The 23805-nt window shown below is 44.9% G+C and overlaps 1 pseudogene; it reads right to left on the reverse strand.

Annotated features, from left to right (window-relative positions):
• Positions 1 to 4068: 4068 nt before the first annotated feature.
• LOC125346658 lies at positions 4069 to 23350 on the reverse strand (annotated as a pseudogene).
• Positions 23351 to 23805: the final 455 nt, after the last annotated feature.

A 23805-nucleotide genomic window follows, 5' to 3' on the forward strand; every position in this document is an offset into this window, starting at 1 on the left:
TTTAAAGTCCACTCAAAAAGACAAAGAAGAACACTACATATTAATACAAGGAAAAATCCAGAATCAAGACATCACGGTGATAAATGTATACTCACCGAACAAAAGAGGCCCGACATATGTCAAGCAAATTCTCACAGAATTACAGAGCAAGATAGATGCAAACACAATCATAGTGGGTGACTTTAATACTCCTCTCTCTCCAAGAGACAGATCCAACACCCAGAGGATTAGTAAGGGAGCTGAGGACCTAAATAACACCATTTCCCAAATGGATCTAACAGACCTATATAGAACCTTCCACCCTACAGAGACCCAATACACCTTCTTTTCAGCAGCCCATGGATCATATTCCAAAATAGACCACGTCATAGCCCACACAAAGAACCTCAGCAAATACAAAAGTATTGACATCATCCCATGTATTAAAAGCTGGTTCTTTGAGAAAATAAACAAAATTGACAGGCCCCTTGCAAGACTCACAAAAAAAAGAAGAGAAGAGACTCATATTCGTAAAATCAGGGACTCCACAGGAAAAATTACGACAAGTACACACGATATTCAAACAATCATAAGGAGCTATTTCCAAAACCTCTACTCAGCAAAAAACAATAATTTTACAGAAATGGATCAATTCTTAGAGAAGTACAAACTGCCCAAACTGAACCAAGAAGAAATAAATCAACTAAATAAACCAATAACTTACAGTGAGATACAAGAGGTAATCAAGAACCTCCCTACTAAGAAAAGCCCAGGCCCAGATGGATTCACCAATGAATTCTACAAAACCTTTAGTGAGGAGCTAATTCCAATACTCCTCAAACTCTTCCGCGAAATAGAAACGGAGGGAGAAATCCCAAACTCATTCTATGAAGCTAATATCATACTCATCCCCAAACCAGGCAAAGATCCAACAAAAAAAGAGAACTACAGACCAATATCACTAATGAACACAGATGCAAAGCTTCTCAATAAAATATTAGCTAACAGGATCCAGAAACTGATTAAGAATATCATACATCATGACCAAGTAGGCTTCATCCCTCAGTCACAAGGATGGTTCAACATCCGTAAATCAATCAATGTAATTCACCACATAAACAGAACTAAAATCAAGAATCACATTGTTATCTCAGTTGATGCCCAAAAAGCCTTCGACAAAATACAACATCCATACCTATTAAAAGCTTTGGAGAGAACAGGAATAGATGGAACATTCCTCAAAACAATAAAAGCCATATACAACAGACCAACTGCTAATATCATATTAAATGGAGAGAAACTTAAATCATTCCCCCTAAACACAGGAACAAGACAAGGATGCCCACTCTCCCCACTTCTGTTCAACATAGTGCTGGAATCCCTAGCCATAGCAATAAGGCAAGAGGAGGACATCAAAGGGATCCACGTCGGCAAGGAAGAAATCAAGTTATCCCTATTCGCAGACGACATGATCTTATATCTCAAGGACCCAAAAAACTCAGTACCCAAACTCCTACATCTAATAAACCAATTTGGCAAAGTAGCAGGATACAAAATCAATCCACAAAAGTCAGCAGCTTTTCTGTACACCAGCAATAGACAAACAGAAAAGGAAATTATGGAAACAATTCCATTTACAGTAGCCAAAAAAAGAATAAAGTACCTAGGGATCAACTTAACCAAGGACGTGACGGACCTATTCAATGAAAACTACAAAAATCTAATAAGGGAAATCAAAGAAGACACAAGGAGATGGAAAGACCTCCCATGCTCATGGGTAGGCAGAATCAATATAGTGAAAATGGCCATATTGCCCAAATTGTTATACAAATTCAATGCAATACCAATCAAAATCCCAGCCACATTCTTCACTGAAATAGAGAAATCAGTCCATAAATTCATATGGAACAGCAAAAAACCTAGAATAGCCAAAGCAATTCTAGGCAAAAAACATAGTGCAGGAGGTATCACCATACCAGACTTCAAGCTCTACTACAAGGCCATCATAACAAAAACAGCATGGTATTGGTATAAAAACAGATCGGAAGACCAGTGGATTAGAATTGAAGACCCAGAAATAAAACCGCACTCTTACAGCCAACTGATATTCGACAAAGGAGCTAAAGACATACAATGGAATAAACATAGCCTCTTCAACTACTGGTGCTGGGAGAACTGGGCAGCCATATGCAGAAAACTCAAAGTAGACCCAAGCCTATCACCATGCACCAAGATCAACTCAAAATGGATCAAGGACCTCAACATCAGACCTGAATCCTTGAAACTACTGAAGGACAGAATAGGAAAGACACTAGAACTTATAGGCACAGGAAGGAACTTCCTGAATAGAGTCCCAGGGGCACAACAAATAGGGGAAAGACTCAACAAATGGGACTACTACAAATTAAAAAGTTTCTGCACAGCTAAGGTCATAGCCACCAAAATAGAAAGACAGCCAACGATATGGGAAAGGATATTTACCAGCACAGCAACAGACAAAGGCCTGATATCTGTCATCTACAGAGAACTCAAAAAACTAAGCCCCTCCAAGCCCAATAAACCTATTAGGAAATGGGCAAAAGAGCTAAAGAGAGACTTCACAAGAGAAGATATAAAAATGGCAAAGAAACACATGAGGAAATGCTCAACATCCCTGCTAGTAAAGGAAATGCAAATAAAAACAACCCTGAGATACCACCTCACCCCAGTTAGAATGGCCTATACTCTGAACTCAGGAAACAACAAATGCTGGAGGGGCTGTGGGGAAAGAGGAACCCTTCTCCATTGTTGGTGGGAGTGCAAATTAGTACAACCACTTTGGAGAACAGTATGGAGGTTTCTCAAAAAGCTCAATATAGTCCTACCCTATGACCCAGCCATACCACTCCTAGGCATCTATCCTAAACAGCAAAACCCAAGATATCAAAAGGACATTTGTACTTCCATGTTTATTGCGGCACAATTCACAATAGCCAAAATTTGGAAACAACCCAGATGCCCCTCCACAGATGAATGGATCCAAAAAATATGGTACTTATACACAATGGAATACTACATAGCGATTAGGAATGGTGAAATATTGTTATTCGCAGGGAAATGGTCAGAACTCGAACAAATAATGTTGAGCGAGACAAGCCTAGAACACAGAAAACAAACGGGCATGATCTCCCTGATATATGACTGTTAACAAAGGGAGATGGAGAGACAGTAGAGACCAAGTCTGTGAACACTGTATATGTGCTTGATACATTGTAAATTGCATATGGGTCTACCTGACCTAGACAAGGGATGGAAAAACAGGTTGTAAGATATCACAAGAAATGTACACACTGCCCTACTATATAACTGTACCCTCGTTGCACAACACCTTGTAAAAAAATTTTTTTTGCTTAATTAATAATAAAAAAATTAAAAAAAAAAAAAGAAAGGATGGGTGAAAGGTGGGAAGCTCCGGAGGAAGACCCCTGGCATCCGTCTTCCCCTAGAGTCCTAGGCAGGGCCTTTCCTTCGGCATTACATTCTCCCTTGCACCAGATGTCACAGTCAGTGCTGAAGTCTCTGATGATGGCAAATTGTACTCACTGCCACCATTCACACATTGAGAATCAAGGTAGTCTGTGTATTCAGCCTGACTTGGAGCCATGGTACAGGCATTTTCTCAGGAAAACCCAAGGCCACCCTCTAACCCGGTGTGCACCACCATCACTGGGACTGTGCTGCCGGTCCAGCCACCCAAGGCGCTAATCCTGTACCCTATCCTGATGCCATATGGTTGACACCTCCTGCCTGTTCTACGATGTGACGCCTGTGTGAGCGCTACAGGTATAATCCATGCTTGTGACAAAGTACTTGGTGTGCCTTTTCTCATTCTTTTATAATGATGTAGACTTATTCTTTTTTAATTTCCAAAAGCCAATATACCAATAACCTACTCCACGTCACAGCGCCGTAGGGAGGAGAAAACCGAAGCTGTAGTACAGAACAGCCAATTCAGCTCCACCGTGGTAAGTACTTTCTGTGTCTCCACCTCCAGGACCCCATCCCCATGTGTTACTCCCACAGCAGGTAGAGGCATAGGCATCATCTTTCTCCAACACGGGGATCAGGCTACTGGAAAGGAGTGAGGGCAACTCAGCTCCTCTTAAGAATGGAGGGAAAGGGAAACAGCTGAGAACAGCAAACTGGGATCCGGTGCTGCAGTGCCCATTGCTTCCTGTCCTACTTCTCTGGGCGGCAGCACATCTGGACTGCCTCTGCCAGCGCCAGGCAGTGAAGGATGTGCTTCCTTTCTGTGGACAGTTCCTTCTCAGAGACCTGGCCCAAGAGCTTCTGGACAAACAGCTCTTGATCTTTCAGGAAAATCTTCTGGTTGACTCCTACGCTTGGCAGATTCTCCAGAGACCCACATTTGAAATGGGAGCTTCAAAATCTGTTTCGTTTGAAGCCAGGCCCCTTCTCCTCAATCCAGGTTAGTGGACTGCAAAAAGACAAGAGAATCCTCATGATAAAAAGCACATGGGGGCTGGGGATATAGCCTAGTGGCAAGAGTGCCTGCCTCGGATACACGAGGCCCTAGGTTCGATTCCTCAGCACCACATATACAGAAAACGGCCAGAAGCGGCGCTGTGGCTCAAGTGGCAGAGTGCTAGCCTTGAGCGGGAAGAAGCCAGGGACAGTGCTCAGGCCCTGAGTCCAAGGCCCAGGACTGGCAAAAAAAAAAAAAAAAAAAAAAAAAAAGCACATGACAGGAAAGAGGTGGGAAGGCTTGCCAACCTCCTGGGGCCAGGGCCTCTGTGGGCACCCAACTTCCTTGCAGCTGTGGCTCAACATGTTGGCTCAGTGACATCCAGATGTTCACCTCTTTGCAAGACATTAGGGACTGCGTTTCCAACTTTGGTGCCAACTGCTCTTGATTACTTTGGTCCCAGCATAGCAGAATCTACTCATTGACTTTGTGGAAACAAGTCTGGCATTCAGACCTTTCCTTTTGTGCAGTTCTGGGGCTTGAACTCAGGGCCTAGACACCGTGCCTGAGCTTGCCTGCTATAAGCTAGGCTAGTGCTCTTCCACTTCAACCACAGCTCCCCCTGTGGCTCTCTTGGTGTTTATTTGGAGATAAGAGACTCATGGACTCTCCTGCCTGCAGTGGCTTCTTCATATGGGGTCCTCAGATCCCAGCTTCCTGAGTAGCGAGAATTACACAACTAATCCCTAGCCCAGAGCCTCTCAGGACTTTTTTCCTGGAGTTTTATTGTTCCTTCCAGAGTGTTCATGTATGGAAGACAGGCCATCCAAGTACCACTTGCAATCATGTGTGTTTAAAGTGTGAACATTTCATGAGGAAGGATCCTTAGTGTTCTTCTCATCACAATCTCAATGACTCTCTCACCACCACCTCCCATGCAGGAAAATGCAAACTATTGGTTCAAAATCAGTCCTCTCTATTCTATTCAGATTCTCACTGGAGCACATATCAGAGCTCCTGAAAACCTAAAATCAAAGTCAGATACATGTCTGTTCTTCAAAGTGTGACCCTCCTTTCTCTGAGTTGCTTTTGGTTGTTTCTTTTCTGGATTTCAGGTAAGAGCTGTGATGTCTGCCTGTGCAAAAGGAAGAATCTTTTCCCAGGTAAATTCTGACCTAAAGGAGAGGCCTGGTCCATTCATATTCTGAGTGTGTACAGCAAGTGATTCCACATGGTCCAACAAAGCCAGACGTGGGCTCCCTAGGGCTTCCTCTTTTTCATCCCTCATCAATAGTGACAAATCAAATATTCACCAACCAGAGCACTGACAGTGCCTCGTCCCCTTTGCAGGAAGCTGCCTGGCCACATCCTCTACCCAGTGTCAGCCCCTGTCTGTAGCGCTGCCGAGGTGGCAATTTTCTAGCCAGTCCTGAGGGACCAGGCAGGGCACAGGCCTGTGATCTCCTTCCACAGCACCTTGAGGACCCGGATACAGTCGATTTAGTCACTGCTTATATACTGGATAGCTGCATGAGTTTGGCTTAAGCAATATCTGAATGCATAGCCATAAAAACAACTGAAAAACTGCCAGTAAGTTAGGAGGGACTAGAGTTTGGGAGTAAGCAGCACTGAAATGTCCTAACTCCCTCTGGGATGTGGGGCCGGTGACCCTTCCCCTCAATGCTAAGTGAGCACTGTGAGGAAGTACAGACAGTAACTCCCAAAGTCTAAACTTGTTTTAGTGTGCTTCCAGCACTGTTAGGGAGAATTCACACAGCTTGAGTGCTGCAAAAAGCAACTGGCCTAGGGACTTCAGAGCCCTGTATCAGTTAGTGGTTGAAGAGAAAATGGCTGCATAGTATCCCAAGTTGAAGGCTCGCTCCTTTGTTGTGGGTCTATTTGGGGAGGTGCTGAAAACCTATGAGTTAGGGTCTAGTGCAAGGAGATCACTGGGTGTGTGTCTGACCTTGCCCCTTCATGGACTGTGCAGCCTGCTTTGGCCGCAGGAGGTGAGCAGCCTCTGCCACTGCTCACTCTTGATTTCATGATGTCAGCCTCACCACCAGCTCATCACAACTGTGCCTGCGCTCAAAGGCCTGAAGGGGAGCCAAAACACACCTTTCCTCCTGAAATCAATTTCTCTCTGTCATTTGTTCCAGACAAGGAAAGGTCTAACAGCGTCCTTGGGAAGACTCTTGGATGCCCACCTCACTAAGCTGGTATAAAGACTGAGTTTGCAAACGCTCGTGAATGGCCAAGTCATGCTAGCCACAAAGCATCGCCTTAGACTGCATTTGTACAACAAGGGTCGGATGGATGACCGCTACTTTTCTAGGTATTCTGTGGGCCATTTTCACGATTACTTTGTGTTCTCATTCACTCAACTACACTGTCTGAAGGTAACTTGAGGAATTCTGTCCTACGACAACAATTATCAGTAGCTCCAAATGTGTGCCCAGACAGTTTCCTTCTTGGAGCTGAAGTGTCTCATTCTAGCTTACAGAATCAGATGAGGGGGAAGGAAGAGAGAAAATAACTGGACACATGCCAAAGCATTCCTCCAAGGCACAGTCACAAGCCAGTCACAGGCTAAGAAGACAGCTGAAAGACAGTGGATAGAACCTGAGCTAATATAAATACCCTGAGTTATCGCAGAAAATTTCTCAAGTCCTTCAAATTTGAGGCAGTGAAGAATGTCAAGATGTTTCTTACACCTCCATTTCCACATCAATAAAGCTACAAGAAAGGAGCTGGGAGCAGGGGTGCAGGCCTAGAGTCCAAACTACTGGGGAGGGTGAGGCAAGAGGATTACCTGAGCCAAATAGTTCGGGACCTTCCTGGGAAAACAGTGAGAACCCCATCTCTAAAGTAAGTACACAAACAAAACCACAGTAAACATGCTTGAATTCCATAAGCCACGACCCACTCACTGGCAAATGGAGACAGCACAAGTGAGGATCCTTCCTAGACTTTGGAAGCTGCCAGCTCTCTGCAGTAAACACCTGGCTGTGCCCCTTGGGGTTTTCTCTATTGTCATCCTTGTGAACAAGGGACACATCCCAAAGTCTCCTTCCTATTTACTGTCTCTAACAACTTACCATTTGTCCTTGGTCTCCAGATGCACAGTCATTTTCATATATTGCTCCTCTTTTCGCTCTTCCAAAGTGGCAGACACCAGAGAAAGCTCACCAAAGAGGGACACCAGCCAAGTCAGACGAGAGATGCCACTAAATGCAGGAAAGCCAAACTGCGCCTCTTCCAATGGGCCAGCTGTGGGGAAGCACAAATACTGTGAGGACTAGCAAGAAGAGAATGCCTGACAAAGGGCCAGTGGTGGGGAAGCACAAATGCTGAGGGGACTGGCAAGAAGAGAATGCTTCACAAGGGAAAGAGTCCAGCAGCCAGGGGAGAGCAGATGGACACAGGGACCTTGCCTTACCTGGTGGCTAAATGTGGACTCACAAAAACAACTCCCTTTTAATTTTGAAATTCCATTTTGCTAGTAAAATGAGATGTGCTACTGGCAGCAGCACTCAATTCAGCTAAAGAGGGTAATAAAGACTTTTAGGCTCCTAATATATTCAGCATATTTTCATGTCCATATATAGCCCCATATGCGTGTGCGCACAAGTGCGTGCACACACACACATACACACATATCTCCATGCTCTTCAATAAATGACTGAAAGTCATCTAGCAGCCAAGCACAGTGGTGCAAACCTGTAATATCACCTACAGGACAGGGACACTTTTGCCCAGACCAGCCTGGACAAAAGTTAGTAAGATTCTATCTCAAAAAGCAGGACCTGTAGTCCTAGGTACTCAGGAGGCAGAAGGGGTAGGAAGATCACTGACTCAGGCTGGCACCAGCTAAATGTGCAAGACCCTATCTGAAAAACAAACAAACAAAGCAAAAGCAAAAGCTGAAGCATGGCTCATGTGAAGCAGGTCTGAAGTCCTGAGTTATTTCCCATCACCACCCAAAGGAGACGAGCCACCCTCTATCGGCCCTGAAACATAGATTCTTATAAACTCCACAAGAAATGGCACACATCAGAATATCTTAAAAGACTGCAGAAAACAGCAATACCTTTCATCTAGTTCAAGGTCAACAAGCTGATAGAGTACTAAATGTTTCCTTAAGTCTTCATAAAAGTACACTCAGGTATTAGGATTAAGTATTAGAATTTCTGCTCAAACATGATGCTCAATGCTCACCTCTGGCCTTAGCCCAAATCTTAAACAGAACCTAAACTGAAGACTGCGTATATGTTGCATTATGTTGATGAAACATTTGTTATGACTGTGACATTAACACTTAAAACAATGAGTATGCTGTAGAAGAAGACCCAGAGAATTTGGTAGCTCATGTCTATAATCTAAGCTACTTGGTTTGAGGCCAGCTGGGCCAGGAAAGTCTATGATACGCTTATCTTTAGTTTACTTCCATAAAGCCATAAGTGGAGTTGTGGCACCTGTGGTAGAGTGCTAGCCTTGAGGGAAAAAGCAGAGAACATTCAGACCTAAGTGCAAGCCCCAGCGTGACACACAGAAAAGTTCTAAGTAAAAGCAAACAAAAGTTAGAGAAAGCACTAGGATCGAAGGGAAGCATCAGACTTAGAAGGAAAATCGGCTCTGTCTGGGTTGCTTACCATCTCCTGTAGTTCAACTCCTCTGAACACATTACTAAAAAGCTCCTGTAAGTTTCTGCCACATAGTGAAACTCCAGCCTGGCTTGTCACATGACTGGTGAGTGAGCTCAAGGCCTATGAGCATCTATTGTTTTACCTGTACCAAAGGTAATAATGGCCAACTTTACATGACTATCATATGAGTTATATGACACTTGAATTGTTATCCCTCCTGTCACAACTCTTGTATGACATTTTCAATGACCAGACAAACTATGAAGTTGCATTGTTTTGAAACTATTGAACACATGAAGGATCTTACACTCAATGAGGTCGAGGATCCTAAAGATCTGCTTTCCCTAAGAAAATCACTCAGGTGACTGAGTGATCACTCAGGACTCAGGTCCTGACTCCCACATGAGAATCCATCCATCCATGAGAACAGGAAGCTCTCAAAGAATGACTACCATACAGTATATAGTCCAATATACAATACATGAAATACTGTCCACCCAGCCAATGTTCCTATAACTTCCGGAAGAAGGAAAGGAGCTGGGCATTCAATGTGTCTGCACACTAAAACTGACCTGTGAAGTGAAGGGATCCTTTCAGCAGTTCTTTCCCCACGACTTCTTTTTTCAGGAATGCAAATTCCTCCATCAAGAGTTCTATGTGCTCTTCATGCAAGACCTTTCCTGCCATGACAAAAATGGGAAACACAAGCCAGTTAGGACCACTGTGTACAGTTGCACATCTTGAGATTCTGTGTCTGCCTCAGGACAGGACACATGTTCCTTATAAATATTGCTCCCAGCAGGGCTCCAGTGTCTTACTGCTTGGTTGTAAACATGGCAGAGGGGTCCAGTGGGATGAATCTGGGCCCCTCCTCCCACAAACAGACCAATGCTTTTGTTTTGCCCTCACAGGATGGAAGTGGCTCTTAAGGGGAGTTCAGATCTTCTCTGTGTGAATGTGCCAGCCAGCCTTTCCACATTTCCACTGGGTGTGGGACAAAAGGAGGCCCACTCCACATGCCAAGTGGATACAGCTGGTTAAGCCTGGAATTCTAGCCTTTGTACTGAGCCTCATGTAAATCTCTTTTCTTTATGAGATACCAAGGCTCAGGGATTCGGTTACAGCAGGAGCAAGTAAAACACCTACTTCAAGAGTTTATCTGAGCATTAAGTACAGTAAGTACATAAAAGAGTTTTCACATTCTTCACATACAGTGAACATTTCTAAATAGTTGTTACCTAGGTGAAAATGTAGAAACTAGAGAAAATACACATAGAACAATCAAGTACTCTGATTGGGGCACTTTTCTATTGGCAATATAATCAGCAAAAAGTCCTGACTCTAACTTGTGTCGACAGAAACTATATATATATATATATGTTTCATATATATGAGTATATATATATATATACTCATATATATGAAACATATTTTAAATATGAACCCCAAATATATGGAAACGAAAGACTTTTTTCTGAATTTATTCTTTTTTGCTGACTCTGTATTCTTTACCTTATATATGGCGTATTCATATTTACGTCTGTGGCATGTGGGGGGAGGCACAGAATCAGAGAAAAAAGGGAGAAAACGTGCAGCAGTGGAGTGCATGGGCTGCACCGGACATTGATGAACGTGAACTATGCAAAGTGTGGGTGGAGCTGGGAGAGGGAGAACAGATGACATTGTGTGGAAGAGAATGTACTTATTTCTGGATGTATGTGAAGGACACTGCACTGTTTATCACCTCTAAAACAACAATAAAGTAAACTGGAAAAGAAAAGTTTACACATTTGCACCCATCCCTGTGCTCGCCATGTCCCTTGCTTGTGTATCCATAGTGGAGGCAGAGCAGCATGGCTGAAATGGGTTCAGCTTGAAAGGTACAGAGATGAAGTCACACTCCTCAAGGTGGAACACCTTAGGAAGGGAGTCGTGCAGACAAAGAGCATACATCACCTTTCTCGTGCGCCAGGTCCCACACTTCCTGAGCGGCTGCCAGTGACAGTGTCATGGGGTATTCCACAAGGACGTGCTTGCCAGCACTTAGGAACTGCCTTGGAAAAACAAGAAACATAGCACAAGAACTGTTCAAACGAGTGTCACTCAGGGGATCCTCCAGATGGAGAATAGCATCTGTGTATGAATGATCACTGACAGGGTGGAAGGGAGTGCTGGGAGATGGCTGAGTACCCTTTGAGAGCCTCTTCAGCTCTGATATACATGTCCAATCAGTGGCTTTCAGTTACATACTATTTTTCAGTTACTGTGGGACACACATATATATGTGGGACACAAATATATTCTCAAACAAACTACTTCTTCCACAGTATTAGAAAGACTACAGACCCCATAGCAGTGAGCCGTCTCTGAAGCAGTCTGACCAGGTTTAGCCTAGGACATCTGAATTAGGTCCTGTTAGTAGAAGTCATTTTCCAGATTCAGTTTTGCCTAACATGTTTCTTGGCATTTTCTGAGATTTTTTCCATTTGCAAATTTTAGTGTGCTGGAGGTAGGCTGGGGAGGGGAGGGGATAGGGGGTAGAGAGAGAGAGAGACAGAGACAGAGACAGAGAGACAGAGACAGAGAGACAGAGAAAGAGAGAGCGAGAGCGAGAGCGAGAAAGTGCTCGCACCCGTGTGTGTGAGAACATAGTAGTCCCTGAGGACCATACTTTGAAAGACCTTCAACGCTGTCCTGTGGAGTGTGAAAATGATTGTCTTCATACCAGGCTGTAGGCATTTAGAGATACCAGAATAAATAGATCACCTTTTCAAGGAAATTTACCCTGGTGCCCAAGAAGTTGGAAGGGGACTCAAAGGAAATTTTATTGTCTACTTAGGGCTAAACTGACTCTCAGGAACAGCAGTAAGTGGCCTCTGGGTTTCCTGTGAGAACCCAGAAAGGAAGCTGCACCTCAGGGAGGCAGTGACAAGCCTTGTCACCTGGCCCAGCTCCTCCCTGGGCCTCCTCCCAGCGTACCAGGCCCTGCCAAAGGCTTGCAGAGCTCTGGGCTGTGCATCCACTCCCCGGAGATGCCCCACTGAGCTTCTCCTGCTCTGCAAGCAGAAACATCTCCTGTCTTCCAGCACACCATCTCCTTACACACATATGGCAAGAACATTTCAACATGGAACAATTAAAGAGCCAAAAGAGCTTTTGTAAATGTGCAATCTTTCCTGCCCTCCCATTTTTAGGGGCTTTAGGGGATCAAACAGACTTACTAGACAGGCTCTCTAAAAGGAGAGATGCCTCCCTCAGGCTTCTTTCCACCGGCTCCACACCTTTCCTCCAGCCTCCCCTCTCCACAGGCCACATAAGCTTCTCAAAATGAAGCCTTGTTGTGGTCCCAGTGAGTGCCTCAGGATCCTTGAGCAGGCTCTGAGCACCAGCCAGGCAGGGATATAGTGGCTGTGCATCCTAGATTCAGCATGCTGTCCAGGGACATGGAGAAAATCACCACAGTAACACACACTATCCCAGTAGAGGCCTGACAGCAGCTTTTAAAGATTCCAAAACAACCACAAGTCTTCTCTTAGCCTTAAAAACCCAGGTGCAGGGTTCTAGCTGGCTCAGCGCTTATTCCGTGCACAGGCAAAGACTGCCTCCAGCAAAGAACCCACCTGATGTAGCACTCATGGCTGGAGGTCTCACTGCAGATGAAGGCCACCTCGACCTCTGGGCTGGAAAGAGCATCTTCCAAAGACATCTGCTGCACGTCTGCGATGCTGCCAAGCTCCCGTCTAGTTCAGAACAGTGCAGAAAGGGTGCTCACAATAGGACTGCCCTTCATCCTTCCCAACAATGCCCAGACATCAGCCTTTGGAAAGGACCTAATGTCCTCCCTCCCACATCTGGGGCATTTCCCATGTAACTTTGGGTAGTCAGGGGATCTGGACCTGGGAGCCAACACTGCCAGTGCTGGTAAGAAGCCAAGAGAGGCTCTGAGTACTATTTTTCTAAAATAAAAGAATAATATCCTTTAATGTCAAATAAGTTCCAGACACTTAGTCAAACTTGGGTACAAAATATAGCCTAGATCCAACCAGAACATTCCTGGGGTGCCATTCACCTTCTGAATTCAAGCTCTTTTGCTTACTTCAAGGCCTGGTGACTGTCAAGCAGAAGGTGAGGGTCTCTGCCTCCTCTACCAAGTGCCACAGCTGGATGGGAGCAGGACCAGGACAGGAGCACAGGTACTCTGACTCATACAGGACATGGAGGAGTCCAGCGATGGAAGAACAAAAGGCATGGTAGTCTGTCCCATGCCCAGTGCTGAGGCTGAACAACAGATGACCTCAAGGGACAATGAAGGTGTGGGACAGGCCCAGAGTCAACCAGCTGGTCCCGCCTGTTTCTCAGTCCTTGGGCCACAGGTGGCTAAGATGGCGCGTAACGATGAACCCGGAGGCGATTCTGTGGGTTGTGACACACCAGCTCTTCTGCCCTTAGGACAGCTCATGCCTCCCCCCTTACACCCCTCCCCATCCTGCCGATCTTTGACCTGATTGGCTCCTCTGCCCTATTTAGCTGTATGTACTTCCTCAATAAACAAGATCTTGCACAGACTTGACTCCCAGACGCATCTGATTGTCCTCCCTGGAGGGAGGGCTGGGTGCCAGCAGTCTGTCGACCCTATCCTTTCTTGGCTCCTTGGTTGGGGCATGCCTTCCCCATCTCTCCCACAGGTCGGGGGAGCTGGAGGGAGGGGCAGGGCTAAAATCCCTGACAACAATGGACATAGCTACCAGCAGAGGCTCCAGCCAATCGCAGTCAAGGCAAGAGGAAGGAATTTGGGGAAGTTGTCTCCCCAAGAATAATATGCTATGTTTCCTTCCATGGACCATCCAACTCACTATAGGATGTGATCAGGATTAGTGCATGCCAACCATATGCTAGGCACTCTAGGAGAAATAAAATTAAACAAAACCCTAACCTTTCCATGAGCAGAAGGCACACATAGGCATACCCACCCCCCCCCCCACACACAATGGAAAGCTGGCCACATGAGGAATGTGCTGAAAAGCAGGGGTTCAAGGATAAAAGGCAAAGAAGACTGCTAGCCTAGGGTTTCAGAAGAGGATTCCTGGAGGGTACAGCAGAAACAGGCCAGGGGGTAATGAGGAACACTGTGGTAATGGCAGGGTGTAAGCTGTGTGGGTATAAGGCATTGGCATGAACTGCCCATCTTCCTACCACTATGGGGCTGGGGAAAAGAAAGTCCACTTTATCCTTGAGCTGGAGTGGGGTTCCAATGCAGCCTCAGAGAAGTATACACAGGCTGTTACTGGGTGTGAAACTCTTAAAGTGTTATATGAAGAAGCTTGGCAAAGAGCAATTCTAGAACTTCTAGGGCTTCCTGGGGCTTAAAAGTTCACATTCAACACTTAGAGGAACAAACAGACTGTAAGAATGTGTCCTGATGAATTACAATATGAAGACTCTCCAGCATGAAAAATTACAATAGTCTGCTTATTTAGTTTAGTGTCTCCATCTAGCTGACTATTAATGCTGGTAAATGACATTGTACAGAATCAGCTTGGTGTGATGGTTGGTGAGTTTGTGTGTGTGAGTAGGGTTGGGGAAAGGAAGAAACAGAGTGATAGGCTTGGTTTCCTATCTGTTGTAGGAAATAAATGGTCTTTAAAGAAAAGTGGGTTTAAAAGTATTAATGTAAGAGAACACCCAGTGTTTAAAAGATTAGCTTTGGAATCATTCAGTCTTACATTCTTAGGTTTTCCAGGTTTGTGATCTCTAGAAAACTACTTAACCTTCCTATGGCTCAGCTTCCTAGTGATGTTGACTATGTATGGGACTCAGAATGCCAGAAGGTGTGTGACTCCTGGGGCCACCATAAGGATGCCTTCTCTGATAGCTGGTGGAATGATAAACTCCCACACATCCACCAGCCTTTTGTAGACCAACCCCACCCTGTATTTACGGTGTCCCTTCTGTAGCAGACATGCCTGGTGCTCGGTTTCCCTGTTCTGTCTTTTGGTCCCCACTTGATGCCCACACCAGCTTAAGGCCCCTTCCTTTTCAGTTGCAAGTTCAGCTCAAACCTGAGACTTTGTGGGAAAGACTTGTATGGTTTTCTCATCTAGACGATGTCTATGTTTTGTTGCCTTATCTTTTACCATGCTTTCTGCAAATTATAGGGTACCAAGCAAGTCCAAGCCACCTGGAAACGAAGCCGATCAATTTCAGGCACACCGAGGATCCTTCTGGATTCTGCAAGTCCCTCATCCTCACGGATCCAGCTCTGCCAACACCAACCACCACCACGCCGAACTTCCTCACAGGCTGAAACACAACAGACCAGGTGGAGTTTGTCATTTAGCAGAGAACAGCAAAGGACAGCCAAGAGGAAGCAGGAAGAGCTATCGTCGCACAACACAGGAAGCTGTCATACTGTGGCTGGACTAAGGTTCTCCTGGGCTCACAGGTAAGTCAGCTCTGCCCAACACATCCTGACGTGGCTTTACTCATGTTTTTGTGTGAAAAACTTTCCAAGTGCCCACCTCCAATTGGCTTTCTCTACCTATTGCCACCTCTCTATTGATGAAAGAATTCTCTGCTGAAAGTTCTGCTACCCAGCCTGAACTGTGGCCTCGTCCTCTATCTTCCAGGGACGTGAGTATCTGATGAGTCCTTCAGCAGTTACTGCAGCTATATAAGATGCTGGCAGACAGGGGCACTTGGAAACAGGACCTACGTGGTTGACGTCCTTACTATAGCTCTCCACAGGTTAGCCACCACCATGGCCACTCTACTGTGACACCTTAAATACCATCTCAGTGCACTGCTGGGGGCTACATGGATATTGATTACAGGGAATATCAGGTCTACATTTCAAGATTATGAGACAACTCAATGTAATCTGATTTCTACAAATTACTTCCATGTATCCCTTAAACCCAGGTGTTGAATGTTTCTGAGCACAGAAATAGGAATGTCACCTCAGACTTGTCCCTTCCCTTCACCTTTGTGATCTGTCACCAGCTGCCACCCCTGACACTGCCCCTCTTCTTTTCTCTTTTGCTCTAGCCTTAGCTCAGATTTCTTCCAAGTCTTTCAAGGTATGCTAGAAATGTTCTTATTACTGACATCTTATTTTGTTCCACGTGGCCAGAGAATATTCTTTCAATGATATAAATCTCTTGCAGTGTGCAGAGACTTTTCTTTTGGCATGTGTGCCAGTACTGGGGCTTGAACATGGGGCTTCATGCTCTCCCTTCCTTGGCTTTTGCCCTTAATGCTGGTGCTCTACCATTTCAGCCACACTTCTACTTCTGATTTTTTGCTGGTAAATTGAAGAGCTGCTCAGGTTTCTCTGACCAGGTGAGCTTCAAACCAGGATCCTCAGTTCTCAGCCTCTTGAGCAGCTACTGTGAGCCACCAGTACCCAGTTCTGAGACATGTTTTATGATACAGAATATAGTGCTATAATTTGGATCTGAAGTGTCTCTCCCAGAAGCCAAGGTATTCAGCATCAAGAAGTTAGCAATCCTGGATTGTGGGAAACCTTTATCAGGCAGGACCTAGCAGGAGGTCTTCTGGTTATTGGGGACCATGGCTTCTCCCTTCTGCTCATGAGTGAACGGCTTTCTTCTGAGACATGTGTCCTGTTGTGTTGGGCCACCTTGCCACAGGCCCAAAGGAAATAGGGCAAATGACCATTGACTGGCACCTTCAATTTCTGACCCAACATAGACCTTTTACTGTATGAACCAATTATCTCAGGCATTTGTTTCAGTAATGCTAACGTGAATAACCTACTTGGTAATGTATAGAGCAGAACTGAAAAGATGGTATTAAAGAAATCAGTGTGGTTTTTGAGAAAGCACAAAGGGAACACACCTATTAATCATAAAAGTAAATCAAAGTCCTAGATTAAACACCCTCCCCTCCCCTCGATCTATGAGACACTAATGTTTGGCACTCCAGACCTGAAAACAGAGTTCAAGAAAGTTAGCATTCAGAGCATTATGTTCCACCAACTTAGAGAAAGGAATCTTTATGAGATGAAATGTTTGGAGAAAAAAGGAGAGTCACTAGAAGAAGTTTAAAGTAAAGTGAAGTGAGGACACAGGGTGTGGCCATGGAAGAGATATTGAAAACCCAGGTTCTTCCTCTTTGCTTCCTGACTGCTATGAGGTAAAGAGATCAGCTCCTCCACGGACCCCACTGTGAGGTACTGGGACACCACAAACCTCAGAAACTTTGTCATAGTAAGAGAACACTAGTGAACATGGAGAGAAAAACAGGCAAAGGAAGAGCAAGTTAGAAATAGCCATCACAATAGAAATCGCACTTATCTTTTGGCTCCAACAAATCATACTCTGAGAGCGTATCCTACAAGCTACCCAGTAAAAAGAATTTGGCTTACCCTTGTTTATAAGAAGCCAATGATAAAAATAATCAGCTAGTAGTAGTTATGTAAGCAATGTTGTATCTATAAAATTGAATATGATATAACTACACAAAAGAATGCATTGGTTCCCTATGTACTGAGAGTAAATACTCTCCAAGATACATATTGTTGGGGGAGAAAGACAAAGATACATAACAGTATAAATTCTCTGCTACACTTTATATATAGCCTGGTGGCTCATATCTGTAATATTAGGTACTCAGGAGGTTGAGATCTGAGGATCACTGTTCAAAGCCAGCCTGGGTAGAAAACTGAAATTCTCACCTTCACTTAACTGACCCCCTTCCCATCCACAAAAAAAACAAAATAAAAAACAAAACAAACAAAAAACAATGGATGTGGACCTACAACTCAAGTAGTAGAGTGCTAGCCTGGGGCCCAAAAATTCACAGACAGTGCTCAGGTCCTGATTTCAAACCCCAGGACTGGGATACACACACACACACACACACACACACACACACTAAATGGATGTATGAAGGGAGGAGTGCTTGTATGATTATAATCTCTCTGACGCGATGACCAAGAAGAAACTAGCACCATGCCGTAAAGAACATGAGTTACTGGGTAACTGAGAAACAGAGGTAGGAGAAAGAGGAGGGTTCATCCTCAGTCTTTCAATGTTTTTTATCATTTAGAAATAGGGGAAAGAATAAACAACCAATTAAGATGGGTGTGGATAACTGAAGGGTGCTCAGAGGTTAACAAAAAACAATAACACCAGAGCTGGCAGTGCCTCTACTGACTCTCCTACATGGAGTTCCTATGAGCTGGATGTCCTGTGCTGTTCCATCTCTGGGACTATCTTCGTCTCACCGTGTCCTAATCAAAACTCACTCCCAAATCATTCTGACTCCTCATGCATTTAGGTACAACTTTGGTCTCCTCTCACCCACTGGGCTCACTGCAAACTTGCTTTCATTTCCACACGTCTCTGTTTCAGCAAGGAATGTGGGCCACAGGGCATCCAAACCCCACTGCCACATTCCAGATTCCTCAGCCACATGTCCCTGGACCTCACAAATAGCAGACACGCCACTGGATCTTCTTTAAAACTCTCCTTCCTCATCTTTTCTCACCTCAGGCTGCTAAGGTTTGCTGACACATATCACCCTGTTCCTTCTTCACCCTGCCCTACAGGTGAGCTTATCTCCCTAAGCTCAATGGTTATGCCTCTGTGGTTGGCTCTCCCCCATCCCTCCAGAGTGGGGAACACCATTCTTCAGGCTTCCATGACCACCTCTGTGCTGAAAGGTTGGAAGGCAGCAATTTGAGTTGTGGGTTGTTCCTTTCTGCCAGATCCAGTTCCAGCACATAATGCAAACTGGGAATTCTTCAGATTGTCTCATCATCACCTGGACATTCATGCTCTGCTGAATTCTTTCACCCACCTAACTGACAACCTTCTCACCTTCTGGGCAAAGACTCATGGCCACAGTTCTATCAGTCTGGAATGCTTGTCATCCAGGGTCATTCCTTAGGCAATCATTCTCTAATAACAAAGGGCTGGTAGTGCTGAGGATCCTCTGTCCTTTGCTCCCCAGCCAGATTCGGAGTCAGCAAGATTTCTTGACAATTTCTGCCATGTGATTTCCTTCCTCTACATTTTCACTGACCACTCCAGCCCTGGACTGGATGACTGGATTACGCAATAGCCTGGGAGTCACCCAGTCTTTTAGTCAACCAACATTCAGTGAGGACCAAGTGTATCTGAGGAATTCAGTGAGAGGCCATGGGGACACATGGAGGAACCAAGCAAGCTGGGAAGCTCAGCTTGAAGTGAGAGGATAGAAGATGAGGAGAGGTAAAGAAAGAGCAATGATCCAGGCAGTGGTGGCTCAAACCTGTAATCCTAGCTAGCCAGGAGGCTGAGATCTAAGGATTGCAGTTCAAAGCCAGCCTGGGCAGGAAAGTCCATGAGACTCTTATCTCCAATTAACCACCAGAAAACTGGAAGTGGTGCTGTGGCTCACATGGTAGAGTGCTAGCCTTGAGCTCAAGTGGCCAGGGACTGTGCCCAGGCCAGAGTTCAAGCCTCACAACTGACAAAGAAAGAGCAATGATGGAAGTGACAAGAGGGATGGTGTCCCCTCCAGACAGACAGCTCTGAGCAAACCCTTCAGCCAGCAGAAATGGCAGAACTGGATGGACAGGATTAGCTAGATGTGGACATGAACAAATGCATTCATCCCTGTCTGCACCTTAGCATCTCATTCCTATTCCTTACAGCAATTTGTGTAACACTCACTCTCCTCATCCACAAAACACAGATGAAAACAGCATCTTTCTCAGCATCCTGGAGATAGGAGGAAATACAAGCACAACCCCATGGGTTTTACAGTGCCCAACTGTATGTTACACTTGGGATGCAGCACTGAATGGGAAAATGGGATGGAGAAATGACACAAATGTTAAGAAAACTGAATAATGTCAATTAAGGGTATATCACACAGTGGTGGTCAGGTATGAGGAGCAAGGAGAAAGTGTAGCTACAATCTGGGGGAGAACTACATGCATGGTTGTACCCACAGAAGATACTAGTTTCATTTTGTGTCATATTAAAAATTATTTAAACAAAACCACAAAACATTTTCATGAAAAATATAGTAATACAAAGGAAAATATGTAAGACATGAGGACAGATGTCTTTGCCAAGGTGAGAACAGCGATGTGGAAAAAAAAGGGACAACAATAAACATACCTGGGAGGCCTTCCATGGATGACAGAGACAATGGGGTGTGCAGTGTGGAGGAGGGGTCATCTGTGCTGGCAGGAGAGGGAGCAGAGGAGGGAGAGTGTGGTACAGGGTACTAGGTAAGGAATTAAGTGAGAAAGTGAGGAGGCAGAAGGAAACATCAGAAGTCAACAGTCTTGAGATGTTGCATCTATGGCTGCAATTATAAGCAGTGTTCGATGAACAAACATGCCATAACTGTAATGTTTTTTTACGACAAAGGTCTCCAAATCTGATCTAGAGCAACTCACAGTATGGAGTGATACAAACTTTTATGACTGGTGAAATCAGGGAGATAGCTGGAATTCTAAAATTGGGTAACTACCTGTTGGAATGAGGTCCCTGAGGAGGCGACTTGGGACTGGTGACATAGTAAGACCAGGTTGTGCTATCATGAGATTGGAGTACCTATGGAAATATTCCGTGTGGATGAGCAACCGGCTGCTGATTATATGGAAAAACCTGCTTGAACAAATCCACTCAGGACTTCCCTACATACACAGCCTAGAATGAATGCTGTGGGAAGAGATGAGTGCACAAGGTCATGGGTAGGACAAGAAGTACCTGAGGAAATACAGACTTGGAAAAAAGAAGGCAAAAGAGCATAAGTAAGAGCTAAGGGAAGTGAGCAGGACACAGACACAAACCATGAGGCACAAAGGATCAGTAGTCACACAAGAAGCAAGTAGTGATAGTTGCTCAGGGGCAGCATTCCCTCAGTACAGCAAATATCTGAGATAACCAAGGCATTATGAAGAAAGGCTTACCTGGCCTCATTGTGTGGAGGTTCCAGTCCACAACCAGTTGCTCCTTGTTGCCTGGGCCACCCCTAGCTCTTGAGTGTTGTGTCAGGATTCGCTGTCATGGAAAAGACTGAATCCACCTGAAGCTGAATGGACACAGATAAGAACCCAAGGGAGGCTAATTCTTCCTCTATCACCCACAAACATACGCACATCAGTAGATGAAAGGCCATATGTTTTCCAAGTTTGTGCTGGTCTTTCTGTAAGCTCAGCAGGGGGAAAGGAATACCCTTAGAAGGAGAAATAGGAGGCGCCGTGAACACACAACTCACCTCAGCCTCCATCTTGACCTCTTCTTTCAGGGCCTGTGAAGACAAAAACAGGGGTTCATGCCCTGCTGACATTGCTCCAAACCCCATACTAACTCTTTCCTGTTAGTTCCCATTTTCCCCTCTGATCCTTTCTCTTCTATTCAGTCCCATCGTTCCCCAATGTCTTCCCCACCTCAGCCCCACAAGCTTGGCACTCAGGCTGGGATCTTCTGCTCTGAGGCTGGTGGCAGGGAACCATCTGGGACATCACATCAGCTACATCTCCTACAAAAGAAGGTTCCCAAATCCTGAGGTCCACCTTTCCCTGGGAAGACAGCTGGAAACACAAGGCTGCCACACAAATGGAATGTTCCCACAGCTGATGCTTGGCGATGCCAGTGTTTCATCGTACTGTCTTGCAGACACTGCGATAAGAAATAGTCATTCTTCTTTCTCTTCACCTATCTGAGTATATTTTGTTAAAAGGACAATACTAGGCTACTGTGAACCCTTCACATGAAGGAGGGAGAAGCAATCAAGTGAGCAGGGGTCAGAGGAACCAGCAGACAAAAGGGAAGAAAAGATGACAGAGGAGAGAAGGAAGAGAAGTAAACAGCCCATAATGACACAACGGTAGCACCAAACTCGAATGCGCTTATGGGCCAGCTTGACCAAAATGTAATTTCTAGTTCAGAAGGCCTTGAGTAGAGAAGAAGCTAAGAACCTGCATTTTCTTGGGCAGGTATTCAAATGGTCCTTACACAGGTCAGAAGCCCCCCTCAGGGAAACACTACAATTGTGTAAAAAATAGTTTTGCATTAATTTTTTCAGAGCTGCTATGTCAAAAAGGCTAAGAAGAAAGGAAAGAGGCCTCTGGCCTCTGAAAAGACAAAAGAATCTCCATCATGTGTTGCAGCCCTGTCTGATTCTTTTTGGCTACAGGCAGGGATGGTAATCATGACTAACAGTGAAATTAATAACCCTGATAAGTAACAAACCTTGGCTCTGTGGAATCCAGTCTGGTGTTGAGAAGATTCAGCTATTTCTTCCCTTTCCTTTGCTCCTACTGCCTTTAGAGGGGAGTCTCATGTGCCGGTACACACACCAGGTATACAGAGACCTTTCACAAGCTGCGACCTTTCCTTATCTAGGAAAAATTTTCACCATATATTTTAATAGGTCCTAAAACATCTAAGTCCTAATCCTATAACAAGAAGTCTTAGGTTCTTTCTTTCTTTCTTTCTTTCTTTGCCGTCCTTGGGCTTGAACTCAGGGCCTGAGCACTGTCCCTGGCTTCTTTTTGCTCAAGGCTAGCACTCTGCCACTTGAGCCACAGTGCCACTTCTGGCCTTTTCTATATATGTGGTGCTAAGGAATCGAACCCAGGGCTTCATGTATATGAGGCAAGCAGTCTTGCCTCTAGGCCATATTCCCCGCCGCTTAGGTTACGTTTTTAAATTTTATTTCAAGGACTTATTATTTAAGTGGGTAAACATGGAAACATGTTTTCTGACTTTCAGTGTGATGTTCAAAAGTACTTTCTTTCCTAGAGAATTTTTGGAGTATACTTCAATGGTAGATTGCTTGCCTACCACTCACAAAGCTCTGTGTTTGATCAAATTTATAAACTGTGACTATAAGTGTATTGAATTTGTAAACTAAATTAAGGCAAATTAATAAGCCCTCCCAACCAAAGCATGGAATGCCTTGCTAGGAAAAAGGGGGAGGGAGAAGAAATCTTGAATGGGTTCCTGAATTACTACTAAGGTTGAAATGATAGCCAAGGTTGCAGTAGTTCCATAGAAATAAGAAGGGGAAGGTCTACACACTTGCATAAAATAACCTGTTTCCAGGCTTCTCCTCCTTCTGTATCTACTGTACCAGCTTTGGTGTTTGAGTCTTTGATTTGCGCAGGGACTTTGTCAACCCATCTCTGTAGAGATACAGTAGTATCTTGTGATGCAAGGGACCACCATTTGAGGCTTGGCTGGATATTCACTGGCTATGTGAACCAGGGTCAGATAGGTGGTCTTTGGGCACCTTACTTCCTGAACCTAGAATAGGTTCAGAGGAACAAAGATGAGTTTCCATCGCTCCTCAGCCCTCTTTCATGCTGATAGACTTGCTCTGTAGTTCTCTCTTAGCTTAATTTTCTTGGGTGTTTGGCTTAGTCAACTCAAAGTTCTTCTCTTCTCTTGTGGTCCTGGGATGGTCAGACAGACCAAGTAAATTAGGTGCAACCTCAAGTATTAGAGATAGGAAGCTGAGGTCACCCAGGCCCCAGGCACAAAATTGCTAAATGGGTGCAATCAGTTCTGGCTTTGCCTTTTCCCTCCAACAAAAGCCATGCACTCCTTCCCCCATCTTTTTCCCAGCCCCTCCCATCTGCCCCATACCCTCACCACAAAAGCTTCTACCTTGCATTGAAAGGGATCTTCATGTAACAGGAAAATATGAGATAATATGCTCATATGATGCCAACTGTTCTAAGGAATA

Source organism: Perognathus longimembris, chromosome 2 (genome assembly GCF_023159225.1).
Source record: "Perognathus longimembris pacificus isolate PPM17 chromosome 2, ASM2315922v1, whole genome shotgun sequence".
NCBI lineage: Eukaryota > Metazoa > Chordata > Mammalia > Rodentia > Heteromyidae > Perognathus > Perognathus longimembris.